General features: G+C 38.5%; 1 long non-coding RNA gene across 1 annotated transcript; it reads right to left on the bottom strand.

Moving 5' to 3' along the window:
- LOC103682548 lies at positions 1-20,130 on the bottom strand. The gene is made up of 2 exons (XR_573418.2): positions 19,997-20,130; positions 1-143 (listed from the first exon to the last, which is right to left on the bottom strand). It is a non-coding gene; the product is annotated as an uncharacterized LOC103682548 (long non-coding RNA).
- Between the last annotated feature and the right edge of the window lies 1 nt (position 20,131).

Genomic DNA, 20,131 nt, shown 5'->3' with positions numbered 1-20,131 from the left:
TTTACACTTTCCAATCTCAAATTGTATTACAAAGCTACAATAATCAAAACAAAATGGTTACTGGGACACCTGGCTGGTCAGAACATGTGACTCTTGATCTCAGGATCTTGAATTCAAACCCCACATTGGGTGTTGAGCTTACTCTAAAAAACAAAAAAGACAGAATGGTTACTAGCATAAAAACAGACTCATATACCAATGCAACAGTTTAGAGAGTCTAGACATAAACTCATACATATGTACTCAATTTATGATAAATGAGGCAAAAATATACAGTAGGGAAAAAGACAGTCTCTTCAGTAAATGGTATTGGGCCACAAGCAAAAGAATGAAACTGGACTCTAACACCATACACAAAAATCAAATAAAAATGGATAAAAAATTGAAAGTAAGATGTGAAAACATAAAACTCATAAAAGAAAAACACAGAGATTAAGCTCCTAGACATCCTTCCTGATAATTTTTTGGATTTGACATCTAAGCCAAAACTGAACAAGTCAACAAAATGAAAAGTAAACTATGAAATGGGAGAAAACATTTGCAAATAATATATATGGGACTAATATCCAAAATATACGAAGAACTCATATGACTCAATAGAAAAAAAAAGATCCAATTAAAAATTTGACAGAGGATCTCAAAAGACATTTTTCCAAAGACATACAAATGACCTACAGGTAGATGAAAAGGTACCCAATACCACTAATCAATCAGGGAAATGCAAACCAAGGCAAATGCAAACTACAATGAGATACCACCACATCTACTAGAATAGCTATTATCAAAAAGTCAAGAAATAACAAGTGTTGGTGAGGATGTGAAGAAAGGGGAATGCTTTTGTACTGTTGGTGGGAATGTAAATTGTTACAGCCACTATTGAAAATACCACAGTTTCCTCAAAGACTTAACAGAACCGCGATATGATCCAGCAATTACAATTCTGGGTATTTATGGAAGGAAATGATATCACTATCTTGAAAAGATATCTGCACCTCATGTTCACTGCAGCAGTATTTAGAATAGCTAAGACAAGGACACAATCTACACGTCCATCAATGAATGAATGGATACAGAAATTGTGTGTGTGTGTGTGTGTGTGTGTGTGTACATACACACAACAGAATATTATTTAGCCTTAAAAAAGAAGGAAATTTTGCCACTTGCAACAACATGGATGGATCTTGAGAACATTGCGTTAAGTGAAGTAAGTCAGAGAAAGACAAATACTATATTATCTCACTTGTATCTGGTCTAAAAAAGAAAAGAGCTAAACTCATAGATACAGAGAAGAGACTGGTGGTTGCCAGAGGTGAGGAGTAGTGGGGTGAGGCAAACAAGTACAGGAGGTCAAAAGATAGAAGAGCCTAGTTATAGGATAAATAAGTCTCAGATGTAATGTACAACAAGTTCACTATAGTTTATTATACTGTATTATATATTTGAAAGCAGTTAGGAGAGTAGACCAGAAAAAAATTTTTTGTAACAATGTGATGGGTGTAAAGTTATTGAGGCAATTATTTTGCAATATATACATATATCAAATCACTTTGTTGTACATCTAAAACTAATACAATGTTATATGTCAACATAGCTGAATAAAAAATAGAGAGTTCTCTCCAGAAACCAACTCTGCTGGCACCTTGATCTTGGACTTTCACCTTCCAGAAGCAAGAGAAAATTAATTTCTGTAAAGTTACCCAGTCTGTAGTATTCTGTTATGACAGCCTGAGAAGACTTTAATAGACCCATATTTAAAGTCATTTTTATTTCCGGTTCTATGAACTGTCTCTATATATTATTTGTTCGATTTCCTTTGGATTATTTTTTCCTCTTATGATTTGTGGTACCTCTGTATCATTTAAAAAAATTTAGTTCTTTTTCTGTATATATGTTGCATGTAAATTTTCCCACTTCATTATTTGTCACCTGAGCTTCTAGCATTTCCAAATTTTTGTCATGTAAAACAATTACACTTTTCTCTTATGGATTCTAGGATTTTTGTTAGACTTAAAAAGATTTTCATGTCCTGAGGCTATTAAAATTTCTTTCCCATCTTATTGCTCCAACTTTTATGATTTCATCTTTTACATTTAAATCTCTGATCCAACGTAGAATGATATGAAATATTAAGGATCTAATTTCCTCCCTCTAAATGGTTGCTTCATTGTATTATAAACCAAGTACTAAAAAAACCCTTTTTTTCACTACTGATTAGAAATGCCAGAATTATCATATGGAGAATACAACATTCCCTTCTATGTTTCAGTGTTTCTGGACTTTTTTTTTTTTTTTTTTAAGATTTTATTTGAGAGAGAGACCACAAGTGGGGTGAGGGGCAGGGAGAAGCAGACTCCCCACTGAGCAGGGAGCTAGATGTGGGACTCAATCTCAGGATTCCGGGATCATGACCTGAGCCAAAGGCAGATGTTTAACCAACTGAGCCACCGGCGCACTCCTGTTTCTGGACTTTCTATTTAGTTTCACTGATTCATCTGCTCATTTCCCAGTATCCTTGCCACTATGGTAATTTAATATTGCTACATTATATTTAAATATATGGTAGAACAAGTGTCATGAATTATTCTTTTTGAGAATTTTCCTATTCTACCATATTTGTGTTTTAACATGGACTTCAGAAACAACCTTTCATAAAATAATTCAGGTTGGGATCATATTAAATTTTTATAAGTTGGGGTTTTTTAAAAGATTTTGTGTACTTATTTGAGAGAGAGCACAGGAGCAGGGGGAGGAACAGAGGGAGAAGAAGGGTGAAAAAAATCTCAAACTGAGCACAGAGCCCGGGGCTCTATCTCATGACCCTGAGATCGTGACATTAACTGAAACCAGGGGTTGGATACTTAACTGACTGAGCCAGCCAGGTACCCCTGTAAATTGTTTTTAAATCTTTAATTGTTTGAGGCTTTCTATACTATATTTTTTTCCTGTTAGTTTCCTCTCTATTCAAGTTCTCTTCATAAGATTATGCTCATTTCTTATTGACTTTATTCATTACTATCATATTTTTTGTGTCTATTATTCCTGGGGTCTTTTAAGTTTTTTTCCATTAATTTTCTGTTATAGTTTTCACATGTATCCATGTTACATATACTGTATATTGATTTTGGTGTATTTTTATACCCAACCAACTTAAAGTCTCCTATTGCTTAAAATTGCTTTCAATTTATAAATTGAATGTTGAACTAGAATTCATTCTGTATCAGTTTCTCCTGAGCAACCAAAGAAAAAGAAAAAGAAAACAGGTACAGCATACAGTACATTCCAAAATGAGGTTCTGGGTATCTATACAAGATCTGAAAACTAAGAACAGGCTATAAGCAAATTTTGCCACCCTCAGTTCAACATACCTCAAGGTATTTGAGAAATTGGAGAAGATGAGGAAAAAGACTTTTTGTGAGGCAGGACTATTTAAGGATAGAGTTGTCAGTGTTTCTCAGCAACCTGGGGAAAGAAGGTAGATTTTTCCTTGTCTCCTCAAACAAAGCAAGTAGACCCTAGAGATCCCAGTGCCCCTAAGATCCACAGTGGAGTGTAGTAAAGGAGTTTGTAGGAGAAATTTCTCTTTTTTTCTGCCATCTGGGGGAAAAAGAAATGGGAGCCTAATTCCCACCTAGTGACTAGATGTGGACAACACAGAGGGATCTGGCCTGGGGCAATCTATCTTGTCCTAGAGAAATTCTGGAGCAGCAAGGTTGACCACTGTATTCCTGGGGACTTGGGAGTAATGTCAGGATTTTAAGTAGCCTCTGCGAAGGGGATGTACCAACCTCATGGCTTCCCCTGCAGATAGAGATCTTCAGCAAGGTATTTACTCAGAAACCCAGAAAGGCAAAACACAATAAGAAAAAGGGTCAGGTCTGAATATGTACCAACACAGGAGAAAACCAAAAATTGATTACAACAGTATTAGATAAGTAAGACCTTTCCTGTCTCTTATCTTTCTTTCCTTCTGATGCTCCTACTTTTAGGGACAATCTAGTGTTGGGCAAAGATTAGAAGAACATGGAGGGGAAACAGAGAAACTGCACACACTCTCCTTCTTCCATAGGCTTCTATCTTTTTTTTTTTTTTAAATAGATTTATTTCTTTTAAAGAGAGCAAGAGAGCAAGCATGTGGGGGAGGAGCAGAGGGAGGAGAGAGAAACTCAAGCCAACTCTGTGCTGAGCGCACTGCCCAATGCAGGGCTCAGTCTCACAACCCTGAGATCATCACCTGAGCTGAAACCAAGAATCGGATGCTTAACCCACTGTGCCACCCAGGTGCCCCACAGGCTTCTTCTGTCTTTAAGACTGAGGTGCTAAGTTGTGAATGTTGTTAATTAAATTATTGACAGTTATAATAAACACAGAAGAAACTCAATTTTTAAAAAAGTAAGACTGAGCTATAGGAAGAGAGAAGTCTTAATTTTAAACAGAGTTTAGAGTCCTAATCAACACAATGCACTGGGCATTTTTTTTGGCAAATTGAGGGTAATCCATCCGGTCCACTAGATTTTTTACTAGTAAAGACTGTAAAAACACTTGTCAAACACTTCATCCATGGGTAGGGAAAAAAACATAACCTCACAGAGAAGGGTTGAAAGAGGCAATTATCGGGTAATATGGTTGTTGTTGTTGTTTAAGATTTTATTTATTTGAGAGAGAGAAAGCATGAACAGGGGAAAAGGGAGAAGCAGACTCCCCGCTGAGCAAGGAGCCCAATGCGGGGCTCGATCCCAGGACCCTGGGATCATGACCTGAGCTGAAGGCAGATGCATAACTGACTGAGCCACCCAGGTGCCTCTGGGAGAATATGTTTTGTGAAAATACAAAACTAGGGGGTGCCTGTTTCTCCTTCTCTCTCTGCCCCTCCCACTTGTTCTTTCTCTCTCCCTCTCTCTCTCTCTCTTTTTCAAATAAATAAATAAAATCTTTTTCTTTTTAAAGTGAAAATACAAAATTGGGCTCTGGAATGGGTTAAAGACCTAAATGTGTAAGGTAAAACTATAAAGTTAATAGACAAAACTGGAGAATTTCTTTGTGATCATAGAGCAGAAAAACAAATAGCAATTTAGTACTATAAACCACAGGGGGAAAATATGCAACTGTGGTATTAAAATAAAGCCTTTCTATTTAAAAAGAAACGGAATACACATAGGATTATTTGCAAAATCCAAAACTGCCAGGAAATTAATACTGAGAATATTTAAGAAACTCTTGCAAATCAGCAAGAAAAAGGCAGCAATCTGAATTGAAATATGAGCAAAAGGTACAAAGAGGCAATTTACAAATGGAAAAGCTCAAAAAGCTGACAAGCATTAAAAAATACTCAAAATCACTGGCAATCAGGGAAAAGCAAAGTAATACTACAAAGATGTAATACTTTAGACCCAAATATGAAAAAAGCTAGATAGTGCTGTGTTCATTGCAGATTTAGGGGCACAGAAACACTCATATGCAAAGCTAGTGGAAATGTGGACTTGTACAACCAATCTAAAGATGATTTGACACTACTCAGACAAGTAAACTCATACCCTATGACCCAGATATTAATGGCCTTCGAAAATTCTCAAACAGGTCCATAAAGGAATATACACAAAGATGTTAATTTAATTTCTTACGGTGGTCGGGTATTGGAGGTAAGCTAAGTGTCCATCCTCTGGAAGAGCAAATAGGCAAAAAGTGGTAGATGCCTTGACAAACATTTACATAGCGACAAAAACATTGTAATAACATGGTAGTCAGTGAAAAAGAAAAAAGGAACAGAACACATATTTTGTGTATAGATTAAAAAAATACATGCATGTAAAATATACAACTTTGGAAGAATATATTCAATATAAAGATATTCTGAATGTCTGTAGTGGGAGAATGGAAACAGGTTGGAGATTGAACAGAAACTGACAGAGTCCTTCATTAATTAATGATTAGTAAGTGTTTAACTCAACTTCAGATTCAGAGGGTAATAAAAAAATTATAAACATTTTTCCTCTCTGTATACTCCCTATGGATCAAGCATTTAATGATAATATTACTTCTTTTCAGAATTTTATTTTACCTCTAAGTTTTTTCTTGTTGAACTACTCTACCTAGCACCTCTAAAGAAATGTTAACTAGTAGTAGAAAAAAATGGATATACTTGTCTCTTTACTGACTTAATAGGAATGCTTCTCGTGTTTCCCTATTAAGAATCACAAACTTCGGCACCTAGGTGGCTCAGCTGGTTAAGCATCTGCCTTCAGCTCAGGTCATGATCCCAGAGTCCCAGGATCGAGTCCTGCATCGGGCTTCCTGCTCAGCAGGGAGTCTGCTCTTCCCTCTGCCCTCGCCCCACTCTTGTGTTCTCTCTCACTCTCTCTATCAAATAAGTAAAAATCTATTAAAAAACAAAAGGATCACAAACTTGTCATTCATCTTCTTGTGTATTTTCTACTATAGTCACTGCATTTCTACAGTTACTCTCATTAAGTCAGAATGGGTAATAATTCTAATTGAAGTGAAAGTGAATTTCAAGGTGCAATCAGTACAGGAAGGAATATAGTCAGGGAGAAGGAAGTTAGAGAAGTTAGAGCCTCTCAGCATAGACTGGGACAGAAAGGACTAGGAAAAACAATCCATGTTCAAGGAAACTAAGGGGGAAAGGCTATAGACTCAATGGTACTGGAGAAAGATTCTCACCTTGATTTGCACTCCTGAGAAACACCAGCAAACACCTAAATGATTTTAATCACATTCAAAGCACCAAGTCCTTATCTTCAGAAAATACTCTAACTAGTCTGTTATCTTCAATTTTTTATACCTTTATTTTTTACATTTAACATGAAAGGCCAGGTCATGTGATTATCATTAGAAGGGCCCAAACTCAAAACTGAATGGTGACAAGTTATTTCAGTCTCTGCCATGCCAACACTCATCTGGGGAAAATGGCCCCAGCAGGTACAATCTGCACGTTTCTTTGGCTTGTGCTTCTGTCAAATCTAATCAGAAATTTCAGTGTCAATTTTCATTCTTCCTTCTCCTCCTCCATTAAATCCTTTGGCAAATTCTAACATTTCCTTCTGACTATATCTCAAATCCCTCTATTCCCCTCTCCACTATTAACACAGTAGCTTGGGCCACCATTATCTCTTCCTTAAATATCACAATTTCCTTCTTTTTAAAAATCTTTTCCCACTTCTTAAATCTCCTTACTTCCAATGCTATTTGCTGTTTTCACGTTTAAAATATCAAAAAGAATAGGGGCGCGTGAGTGGCTTAGCCAGTTAAGCGTTTGCCTTCAGCTCAGGTCATGATCTCACGGTCCTGGGATCAAGCCCTTCATCAGGCTCCCTGCTCAGTGGAGAGCCTGCTTCTCCCTCTCCCCTGCCCCTGCTCATGACCTCTCTCACCATCTCTCTCAAATAAATAAATAAAATATTTAAAAATAAAGTATCCAAAAGAATAAGCCTTACTAAACTATTCTGACAGGTTTCCAGTGTTGGGGGGGGGGAGGAGTCCTCCACACCACCAAGCAATTCTCCAACACCACCTAGATCTCCTACAATTTAACTCAATTCTGACATGATCTACCTGGAGATAGCATTAGATTCCACAGGTTAAGGGCCCAGTCTTAAAAGACTACCACCTCCCTTCCGACATCAGTAGCAAGCCCAGGCTGTCACCTGTACTTCTGACCAACCAGCATACTGATTGGAGGTTCCGATAACCTCCCTCCTTGTGTTTGATTAATGTATTAGAGTGGTTCACAGAACTCAGAAAACCATTTTACTTACTAGATTACCAGTTTATTATAAAAGGAAATAACTCAGGAAAACTCAGATGGAAGAGATGCATAGGGCAAGGTATGGGGAAAAGGCAAAGAGCTTCCATGCCCTCTCTGAACTTTCCACTCTCCCCAAATTTCCACATGTTCACCAACCCAGAAGCTCTCTGAACCCCATCCTTTTGGATTTTTACTGGAGGCTTCGTTAGAGTGTTAAAAAGTGTGAAAATGACACCTGAAACGATTATAATACTGTATTTAAAAAAAAAGTGAAAATGAGTAAAGAAAATTTCATTTAAACCTCCCAATAAAGGGGAAGCTCTCAAGTACCACCTCCTTGCAGGCTGCATAACCAGCAGAAAGAAGGAAGGAATAATTCTTATTTTGCCAAGGGAGGACACTTTTCAGGTAGGAATTTTATCTCCTGCTTTTAATAAAAAGAGGGAAGATCTCTCCCTGCTTCTGCAACAATGCGCTAACCACTGCTTGCAGCCAATAAGAAAACTCCACGACCTCAACTGTTCTTCTGCAATGAACTTGTGTTCAAAACAACCCTCCCCAATTTCCTACTAAAACCTAATAAAAGCTGACCTTTCCTTTGTTTCTTCGGACTTGTCTGTGATGTGCCATGGTTTTCTTGTCCCAAATTGTAATTCTTCTGCTGTTTCTAAATAAACTCATTTTGCTAGCAAAATAACTATTTTAAAAGAAAACCACAGGCCCAAAACGGATTTACAGGGGTTTAATACCTAACCTAACAGCACTTTCAACCTCCCCCAGAAATGCCGTCTTAACCAGTCTGGTCAGTACCAATAAAGTTATTTGTCAAAGAAGCCCTCTCCATCCCCCAAAGGAAAATGAGGAAATTCACCTAATAAGATGCTTTCCTCTCCAGAAGAAGGTGACCTTGATCCTGAATTGGGCGCTTGGACTCTCTAAACAGCAGTTGTTCATTTGCCAAATCGGAGTTCCAGCCTAGGCTTTATTTTGACTTAGGCTCAAGCACAAGGGAGACAGCACAAAGGGAAGACCCTCAGGCTGTCCCCCCAGGAGAGGTCAAGGAGAACTTTACAGACTTAAGCCGGAAAAGGATGATGGCTAAGCATGTAGGGCAGGGATTTTTTTGGGGGCACTTGCACACTTAAAGGTCATGCTTCTTCATGTGTCACATGTCTAATTCCACCCCTGGGCATGATTTTTAGTATTAAAACGTGGGAGAAATTTGGCGAAAGGTCAGCATTGGGTCCGTTTTGGTGCAGAATGGTTTGTTCCGGTTCTTGCAGCCCTGCTTCCCTTTTAGGTGTACAGCGTACCTCTGCATTCCCGCGAGGTATGTTACTAACGAAGCTTGGGGCTCAGCTCGTCCCTCTACAGACCTAGCCAAGGAACACTGGATTTTTTGGTTAGGGGTGAGGTGAATCAAGTCCAGTCCCTGCTCGTCTCAAGCTCATCTGAAATAATCCTTTTGTCTTTTTATGACTTCCTTGTCCTGCTTTTAAAAACTTACCTTTCTGTAGCTCTTTGTAGATCCCCCCTACTTGATAGATTGTGAACTTGGACATATACATCTTTATTCATGTAAACTAAACTACTCTGACACATATTTCCACATGCTGCACACACAGGCATATTCCTCCACAGCCTTGCAAGAATTATTAACTTTGGTCTTTGTTCTTTTTTCCGCCAGTACTAGCTACAGGAACTGGGGACACAGGCTGCTTGATAACTGATCAAGGATAGAAGCACAAAAATGTTCACCTTTAGCCCTGAAGGCTGACCTATAGCCTGAATAGTACCGATAAGGTTTAAATAAATACATGCTAGTTGCTACATTCTTAAAGGGTCTCATGACTGCCTATAAATCTCCCTGATAGTTAATAGTGAACTGAATGCTAAGCACCAGAGAAATCATGGGAGTAGAAATTTACAAGCAGAAATTCAAAGATATTTATGACATAATGCTCCCTGCATGTCCCCTCCCCCTTGAGTACTAAGCATAAAACGACCATATGGCAAAAGTGCAGCTAAATATACTTACTAAGTTGCACTATATGTCTCAAGAATTCTTTCTTGACTACTGTGCTCCATGACCCCACAACAATAACATCTCTTTTGCAGACACAGGGCAACATGTAACAAGACTGCTGGAAGGCACCAGGCCAGGATGCAGAGGACGACTCCTAACCTGGAGAAGTTTCAAGACCTTCTCTAGAAGTTTCAAGGCCCTCCAGTTCCTGCCCTAATACCCACAAGCTCTGCTAATAATATATAAACTGTTCCTAGGCTCAACAAGGCAAGGTAGATTTGGGACCTATCTTTGCCTTCTCACTGGGGTGCCCTTCAATAAACCTTTCTCTGGCTTACTTAGCATGGGGCAAACAAATCTGATTTCAGGGCGTGGCAACACATTCATGAATCATTTAATAAAGCTAACTGAATTTTTAAAATTTACTCTTGAATTTTTTAAATTTAACAATAGTTATGATTGATTAAATCACTGGCCATTGGCAAATGATTCAACCTCCTGCCCCCTCCACCCCCCCACGGCAAAAGATGGAGGGGGACTGAAAGTTCCAACCCTCTGCTGACCTGGCTGGGGTCACTAGCAAGCAGCCCAGGCTTTGGTTATTTAAGTATTTCCCAAAGTCACCTGATTAACATAACAAAAGACATCTTGATAGCTCTCTACACTTAACTAAATTCCAAGGGTTTTAGGAGCTCAGTGCCAGAAAAGGCTATGAAGAACAAATACGTATTTATTATGAATTCCAGTATCACACTTATTAAGGTTGTAATCGAACTTTAAATAGCTTAAGGAATTTACATTAATCAAAATTAGTAATTGTTTAAATGCTCTTGAAAAGATGGTTATTGATATATTAATTAGATGTAGAAATTTAATAAAGTAAGACTTGAAGAAAACATGACTAACAGTGAATATCTTTCACCCACATTAAAAGTCCTGCAGAGGCTAAAAAACTCATACTCAGTTTGAACATGAATGAATGAACAGGATGAATATATTCCTTGGCACATGACTGCCCTCCTCTAGAGGCATAGTTAACACATGTAGAGTACCATTAGAGTTACACAAATCTAAGACATTTTGTGTATGTTTCTTCCATGCAACCCAGAAAGTAAATATCACTACTATCACTTATTAAGTACTTACTATTCTTTCATCAAATATCTACTGAGTGCCATTTATGTGCCAGTCGTTGTGTTAAATGAAAACTAAACAGACAAGAAACTCCTTTTATAAACCTCACAGTTACAATGGAGAGAAATGCTACTACACATTTCATACATCTATAGGTAAATATTTTTTTACCAAGTAACTTTTTTATATTAACAACTTAAAATTCTCTATCATTTAATATTGTATGATCGTACAAAATTTTTGGATATGAGAGGCCCCATTTTTAAGAAAAGCTCCATTTAAAAAAAAAAATTATTTATTTGAGAAAGAGAGAACAGGGGTAGAGGGAGAGGGAGAGGGAGAAGCAGGCTCCCCGCTGAGGTGGGGCTCAATCCCAGAACCCTGGGATCATGACCTCAGCCAAAGGCGATGCTTAACCAACTGAGCCACCCAGGTACTCCATGAAAAGCTCCATTTTCAGGGAGCCTGGGTGGCTCAGTCAGTTAAGCGGCTCCATTTTCAGGGAGCCTGGGTGGCTGAGTCAGTTAAGCGGTTGCCTTCGGCTCAGGTCATGATTCCAGGGTCCTGAGATCAAGCTCTGCATCAGGCTCCCTACTTGATGGGCAGCCTGCTTCTCTGTCTCCACCGTTTGTGCTCTCATGTGCACTCGATCTCTCTCTCAAATAAATACATAAAATCTCAAAAAAAAAAAAAAAAAGCTCCATTTTCCTTTCTAAAACAAATGGCTAATGATCTAATAATCCTGAACTGGGCAAAAGACCCTTGGTCTGACCCAGAAGCAGCAACTGTTTTACAAGCAATGATCTGTAAAACCAACAGGGCAATGAATATCTTGATCAACAAAACTGCTCGCTGTGGACTTTCTGAAGACAGAATAATTAATGCATAGGAGGAACAATTTCATTTATTAACACCAAGAGAACAGTCAATGTGTAACCACATTGGTTCTGCCCATGAGTATTAACTTTTTTTTCTTTTCTCCAAATCATGTAATTGCCCCCCACATCCTTTCTCATAAAAACCCCTTGCTTTCACCTTGCAGGTGGGATACTTTTCTGGTTACTGCCAGAATCTGTTATCCACAAACTGATTCTTCAATTTCAAATAACCAGCAGAGCCTTTGAAGGTCAGTGTGCTTGGCTCTGGGAAAGCCTGGAGGACACTGGAGCTGCTCTTGGAGAGAATGCAGGGCAAAGAGCCTATAAATTTACAGTGTGGAAACAGCAAACTGAAGGGCACCTGGGGCACACACGGGGAAGTTTAGTTACTCATCTCGAAGTGTGTCACTGAGAGGTAGCCTTTGCATTCACAGAGAGAGCCCTCCGGGAACAAAGAAACTGGCAGGAGCCATTTCCCTCTCTTACGCCTCAGCATAAGCACAGGGCCACCTGTGGGAACAAGTGCAGCACCCACCCTCCCTACCTAAATTGCTTACACCAAACCCCACTCCCTCCAGCCACACCATCCAGCCCCAGAACTCCAGAAATTGGTCCTTCCCATTCAGCTTGCCTCTGTTCCAGCACAGCAAGCCCCCTCCCCTGGAAGACAAGCTCTAATCCCTGCCAATAATGAGTCTCCTGACCTGGGAGTTTTGTGAGGCCTTGGTTCCAGTGGCAGCAGCGACAAGTCTGATTTCACAAGCAGACCAGAGCATACCTAGTAAAAACGCACCACATTCAGGCCAGAAACCAAACATTGCCCACAACAGGTAAAGAGAGACTCTGAAGACGACTGGCCTGAAGGTTATAGCGGCCAGCACACAACAGCAGAGCACACACTGGAGACACTTCCAGAAGTGACAGGCCCTGGGGAACACAGGACACTACAGTACAGAGCACTACAGGACTCTTCTTCATAAAGCCATCACAGTCAAGAAAAGAAGACATAACTGACCTTCTTAACACATAGAAACAGGTATGAGACAAAATGAGAAGACAGAGGAATTTGTCCAAAACGAAAGAACAGAACAAGGCCACGGAACAGGACAATGTCACAGCTGGAGATCTAAGTAAAACAGATAGAAGTAACATGCCTGAGAGAATTTAAAGCAATGATTATAAGAATACTCACTGATCTTGACAAAAGAGTGGAAGACATCAGTGAAACAATTAACCCAGGAATAGGGAATAACATAACAGAGATAAAGGGCTCAATAAACAAAATGAGACACACGTTTGACAGAATGAACAGGCTAAAAGAAGCAGAGGAACAAATGAATGACCTAGAGGACAGTAATGAAAAGTAATCAAGTTGAACACAGTGACTCCATCAATAACAACATTTGTATTATAGGAGTCCCAGAAGAAGAAAAGAAAGGGAAGTAGATAATTTATTTGAAGAAACAATAGCTGAAAACTTCCCTAATGTTGGGGGGGGGGAGCAAACAGATATCCAGATCCAGGAGGCACAGAGAACCCCCAACAAAATCAACAAAAGCAGTTCCACACTAAGATAATCATAATCATATTGGCAAAATATAATAACATAGAAAAAATATTAAAAGCAGCAAGACAAAAGAAGATAGCTGCATACAAAGGGAACCCCAAGGCTATCAGCAGATTTTTCAGCACAAACTTTCCAAGCCAGAAAGGAGTGGCATGATATATTCGAAGTGTTGAATGGGAAAAACCTGCAGCCAAGAATACTCTACCCACCAAGGTTATCATTCACAATAGAAGGAGAGATCAAGATTTTCCCACACAAACAAAAACTAAAAGAATTCATGAACACTAAATAAGCTCTGCAAGAAATATTACAGGCGACTATTTGAGTGGAAAGGAAAAACTAAAAATGACAATGTGAAGATAGGAGACATAAAGGCAGTAAAAACTAATATTTGTGTAAAAAATCAGTCAAGAATCTTATCCAAAAAAAAAAAAAAAGAATGTAAAATATGACACCATATACCTAAAACCTGGGGATAGGAGGAGTAAAGAATGGGTTCAAACTTTAATGACCATCAACTTAAATTAGACTGCTATATGTAGATGTCATATACATACTTAATGGAAACCACTAATAGATATGCAAAGAAAACCACTAATAGAAATGCAAAGAAAATGAGAAAGAAACCCAAATATATCACTAAATAAAACCAGCAAACCATTAAAGAGTGAAAGACATGAATCAGAGAAAATTTTCAGAAACAACTATAAAATAATAAAAAGGCAAGAAATACACATCAATTACTTTGAATGTAAATGGACTAAACGCTCTAATCAAAAGACACAGGGTGTTGGGGCGCCTGGGTGGCTTAGTCGTTAAGAATCTGCCTTTGGCTCAGGGCGTGATCCCAGGGCCCTGGAATCGAGCCCCACATCAGGCTCGCTGCTCCACTGGGAGCCTGCTTCTTCCTCTCCCACTCCCCCTGCTGTGTTTCCTCTCTCGCTGGCTGTCTCTCTCTCTGTCTAATAAATAAATAAAATCTTAAAAAAAAAAAAAAAAAAAAGACACAGGCTGACACGGGGCGCCCGGGTAGCTCAGTTAAGTCTTGGACCCTTGGTTTCGGCTCAGGTCATGATCTCACAGTTGTGAGACTGAGCCCTACGTCAGACTCCTTTGCTCAGTGTGGAGTCAGCTTGGGATTCTCTCTCTCCCTCTCCCTTTGCCCCTTCCCCCCACTTGTATGCTCTAAAATAAATAAAATCTTAAAAAAAAAAAAAAAAGACAGGGTGACAGAAGGGATAAAAACAAGACCCATCTATATGCTGCCTACAAGAGACTCATTTTAGAACTAAAGACACCAGCAGATTGAAAGTGAGAGAATGGAGAAACACTTATACAAATGGATGTCAGAAGAAACCCAGAGTAGCAATATTTATATCAGACAAAATCAGACTTTAAAACAAAGACTGTAACAAGAGAGAAAGAACACTATATAACAATAAAAGGGACAATACAACAAGAAGATACAACAATTGTAAATATTTACCTACACAACATGTGAGCAACCAAACACTTAAAACAGTTAATAACAAATATAAAGAAACTAATCTATAATAATACAGTAATAGTAGGAGACATTAACATCCCACCTACATCAATGCTCATATCATCCAAACAGAAAGTCAACAAGGAAACAATGGCTTTGAATGACACACGGGACCAGATGGATTTAAAAGATATATTCAGAACATTCCATACTGAAATAGCGAAATAAACACACTTTTCAAGGGCACATGGAACATTCTCCTGATCAAATCACATATTAGGCCAAAAAATAACCCTCAGCAAATTCCAAAAGACTAAAATGAAGTTGGAGTCACCTGGGTGGCTCAGTCGGTTGAGTGTTCAACTCTTGGTTTCAGCTCAGGTCATGATCTCATGGGTTCTGGGACCGAGCCCCGTTGTGGGCTCTGGGCTCAGCAAAAATGCTTCTTGGAATTCTCCCTCCCTCTTCCTCTGCCCTTCCCCCTGCTTGCACTCTCTTTCTCTTTTTCTTTCTCTCAAATAAGTAAATAAATCTTTAAAAAAAAAAAAAAGATGGAATGAAGTTGTACCATGCATCTTTTCTGACCACAACACTATGAAACTAGAAGTCAACCACAAGAAAAAATATGGAAAGACCACAAATACATGGAGACTAAATAACATGCTACTAAACAACAAATGGGTCACCCAGGAAATAAAAGAAGAAATAAAAAAAATACATAGAAGCAAATGAAAATGAAAACACAATGGTTCAAAACCTTTGGATGCAGCAAAAGTGGTTCTAAGAGGGAAGTTTATACCAATACAGGCCTAACTCAAGAAGCAAGAAAAATCTCAAATAACATAACCTCAGAAGCTAACATAACCTAAAGGAGCTAGATAAAGAACAATAAACAAAACCCAAAACCAGGAGAAGGAAGGAAATAATAAAGATTAGGGCAGAAATAAATGGTATAGAAACAAACAAACAAAAGCCAAAAAACAAAAAAACCCCAACAAAGGAGTAGAACAAATCAATGAAACCAGGAGCTGGTTCTTTGAAAATATTAATAAAATTGATAAACCTTCAGCCATATTTATCAAGAAAAAAAGAGAAGGAACCAAATAAATAAAAACACATTTGACAGAGGAAGACTAATAACCAACACCACAGAAATGCAAGAGAATATTATGAAAAAAAAATATGCCAACAAATTGAACATCCTAGAAGAAATGGATAAATTCCTGGAAACATATAACCTGCCAAAACTGATGCAGGAAGAAAATTTGAACAGACCAATTACTAGCAATGAAACTGAATCAATAATCAAAAAAACGTCCAACAAAAAAAGTCCAGGACCAGATGGCTTCACAGGCAAATTCTACCAAACATTTAAAGAAGATTTAATAGCCATTCTTCTCAAACTATTAAAAAAAAAAAAAAAAAAAACAGAAGAGAGGAAAACTTCTAAATTCATTCCATGAGGCCAGCATTACTAATATCAAAACCAGATAAAAGACACCACAAAGAAAGGGAACAACAGACCACTACCTCTGGTGAACAGAGATGCAAAAATCTTCAACAAAATACTAGCAAACCGAAACCAACAATACATTAAAAAAATCATTCACCACAATGAAGGGGGATTTATTCCTGGGTTGCAAGGATGGTTTAATTTTGCAAAAGATACCTGATACATCACATCAATAAGAGAAAGGATAAGAACCATATGACCATATCAATAGATGCAGAAAAAACACTCGACAAAGTACAATATCCATTCATGATAAAAACCCTCAACAAAGTTGTGTTAGAACATACCTAAACATAATAAAGGTCATATATGAAAACTCACAGCTAACATCATCCTCAATGAGGAAAAACTGAGAGCCTTTCCCCAAAAGTCAGGAATAAGACAAGGATGTCCACTCTCACCACTTTTATTCAACATAGTAATTGAAGTCCTACCCACAGTAATCAAACAAGAAGATAATATAAAAGTCATCCAAATCAGTAAGGAAAAAGTACAACTTTCAATATTTGCAGATGACAGGATATAATATGTAGAAAACCCACAACACTCCATCAAAAAACTGCTAGAACAGATAAATGAATTCAGTGAAGTGTCAGGATACAAAGTAAACCTACAAAAATCTGCTGCGCTTCTACCCACCAATAATGTAGCAGCAAAAGAGAAAATAAGAAAACAGTCTCATTTATAATTGCACCAAAAATAATACGATTCCTAGGAATAAACCTAACCAAAGAGATGAGAGACCTATACTTTGAAAACTACAAAACATTAGTGAAAGAAATTGAAAACAAGAAAATAAATGGAAAGAAATTCCATGCTCATGGACTGGAAGAACAAATATTGTTAAAATGTCCACACCACCCAAAGTACTCAATCCCTATCAAAATACCAACAGCATTTTTCACAGAAGTAGAACAAACAATCCTAAAATTTGTAAGGAACCACAAAAAACCCTGAATAGCCAAAGCGATCTTAATAAACAAAAGCAAAGCTGGAGGCATTACAATTCCTGACTTCACATTATATTACAAAGCTGTAGTAACCAAAACAGTATGCTACTGACACAAAAATAGACATATAGATCAATGGAATAGAATAGAAAACCCAGAAATGAATCCACAACTAAATGGTAAATTAATCTCTGACAAAGCAGAAAAGAGTACCCATTGGGAAAAAGAGTCTCTTCAACAAACATTATTGGGAAAACTGGACAGCAACATGCACAAGGATGAAACTGGACCACTTTCTTGCATCATACACAAAAATAAATTCAAAATGGATTAAAGTCCTAAATGTGAGACCTGAAACCATAAAAATCATAGAAAAGAACACAGGCAGTAATTTCTTGAACATTGGCCATAGCAAGTTTTTTCTAGATTGGTATCCTGAGGCAAGGGAAACAAAAGCAAAAATAAACTATTGGGATTACATCAAAATAAAAACCTTCTACACAGTGAAGGAAACAATCAACAAAACCAAAAGGCAGCCTACGGAATGGGAGAAAATATTTGCAAATGACATATGCAATAAAGGGTTAGTATCCAAAATATATAAAGAACTTACAAAACTCAACACCCAAAAAACAATCTAATTAAAAAGTGGGCAGAAGACATGAACAACCATTTCTCCAAAGAAGATATACAGATAGCCAACACACACGAAAGGATGTTCAACACCACATCATCAGGGAAACACAAATCAAAACTACAACAAGCTCTCACCTCACACCTGACAAATGGTTAAAACCGACAACACAAAAAACAACAGTGTTGGTGAGGATGTGGAGAAAAAAGGAACTCTTATATGCACTGTGTGGGAATGCACACTGGTGCAGCCACTATGGAAAACAGTATGGAGGTTCCTCAAAAAATTAAAAACAGAACACCCTACTATCTGATCTCAAAATCACACTACTGGGTATTTACCCAAAGAATACAAAAACACTAATTCAAAGAGATACACGCACCTCTATGTTTATAGCATCAGTATTTACAACAGCCAAGATATGAAAGCAGCCCAACTGTCTACTGATTGTGAATGGATAAAGAAGTGGTGTGTGTGTGTGTATGTGTGTGTGTGTGTGTGTTTATATACACACAATGAAATATTATTCAGCCACAAAAAAGAATGAAATCTTGCCATTTGCAAGGACATGGATAGAGCTAGAGAGCATAATGCTAAGTGAAATAAGTCCTAGACAAATACCATACAATTTCACTCATATGTGGAGTTTAAGAAACAAAATAAGCAAGCAAAGGGGAAAAACAAAGACGAACCAAGAAACAGACTATTAATTACAGAGAACAAACTGATGGTCACCAGAGAGTAGGTGGATGTGAGGGGGGGGGGTAATGGGTGAAACAGGTGATGGGAATTAAGGAGTGCACATGTGATAAGCACTCCCAGGTGATTAAAATTAAAAAATATATTCTCAAAGAATTTTCAATTATGTGATAAGTTACAGTATCACTGAAATGAAATGTACGCATGTATATGAATCTACACGTTTATATATGTATATAAGTAAAACCAACATACTCAGCACTCAATATAAAATGTACCATTTGTGGGGGCATTGGTGGCTCAGTTGGCTAAACGACCACCTCTTGGTTTCCCTCAGGTCTTGATCTCAGGGTCCAGGATCACGCAAAGTGGAGAGTTGGTTTGAGATTCTCTAACTCTCCCTCTGCCTCTGCCGCTCCCCCTCCCCGCTCAGGCTTTCCGCGCTCTCTCTCTCTCAAAGAATAAGTCTTTTAAAATAAACAAGTAAAATGCACTATTTGCTATATTAATTTTTAAAAATTGGGAATGCAAGGAAAATATTTTCTAAGAGAAACAGTAGGTTCCAGGTTACTTGATGGGTCTTTGTTAGGCGTTTACCAAGAAAGAAAAAAATCAAGTCCTGAAAAAATAAAGCATTTCAGAGATAAAGAGAAAATATTAAGTCACCTCAAACATAACTTTTAGTAGTCACAACAATTATTTCCTCTCCAACGGAGACCTTTCTTGGAGAAGGATAGAGACGTGAAAGGAGATAACAGACCATTCTTTTGGGCCCGGATGAGAAAGTCAACTGGCTCCACCTGCCACACGTGACCCTCGCCATCTGAGGTGAGGCCAGAGCTTCCAAATCAATCTCCGCGTCAGAGAGGAGTCAAAGTAAGACTGTCAAGGGGCAGAGCTGTCTTGTCTTGTGCTCCCATATGATTATGTGTTACACAGTGCAAATCCACACAGTGCTGCACAGTCTCACACCCACTACTAGACACAAAGTCACACCCTCAGTCACAAACACCCTCCCTCCCCTTCCCACACTGGGCTCCACAGTCACAGTACGGGTCATGGCGGGTCAGTCACAAAGCTCCCCACACTAGCACACACAGTGGAATACAAGGTCACACAGCGCATACCCACTACAGTTACACAGCCACAGGTAACCCCCACACACAGTGTTACACACGGTCACACATTAACAATCATACCACCGGGACTCACAGTGTTATGATAAACTAATCCACACCCGCACACAAGGTATCACACACATTCACAATCACACATACATCAGTTGTCACTCACAAAATTTCCCCACCAAACCTCCTCAGCCCCTTCTGCCCGAACAGACTCAATACTCACTCTCCGTCCCGGCGCCGAGCTCTTTTCAACCTCGGTCTCCTCTGAAACAGGTTAGTGGCCGGAGCGAGCTGCGGAGCGACCATCACTCGCGTCTAAATAAAGCTCAGCTCAAAGCCGCCCTCCTCTCTGTGCGGA

The sequence above is a fragment of the Ursus maritimus genome, unplaced genomic scaffold, assembly GCF_017311325.1.
Source record: "Ursus maritimus isolate PB19 unplaced genomic scaffold, ASM1731132v1 scaffold_19, whole genome shotgun sequence".
NCBI classification, from domain to species: domain Eukaryota; kingdom Metazoa; phylum Chordata; class Mammalia; order Carnivora; family Ursidae; genus Ursus; species Ursus maritimus.
The sequence above is the reverse complement of the archived record's forward strand: the minus strand, read 5'-3'. Positions and strand labels throughout refer to the sequence as shown.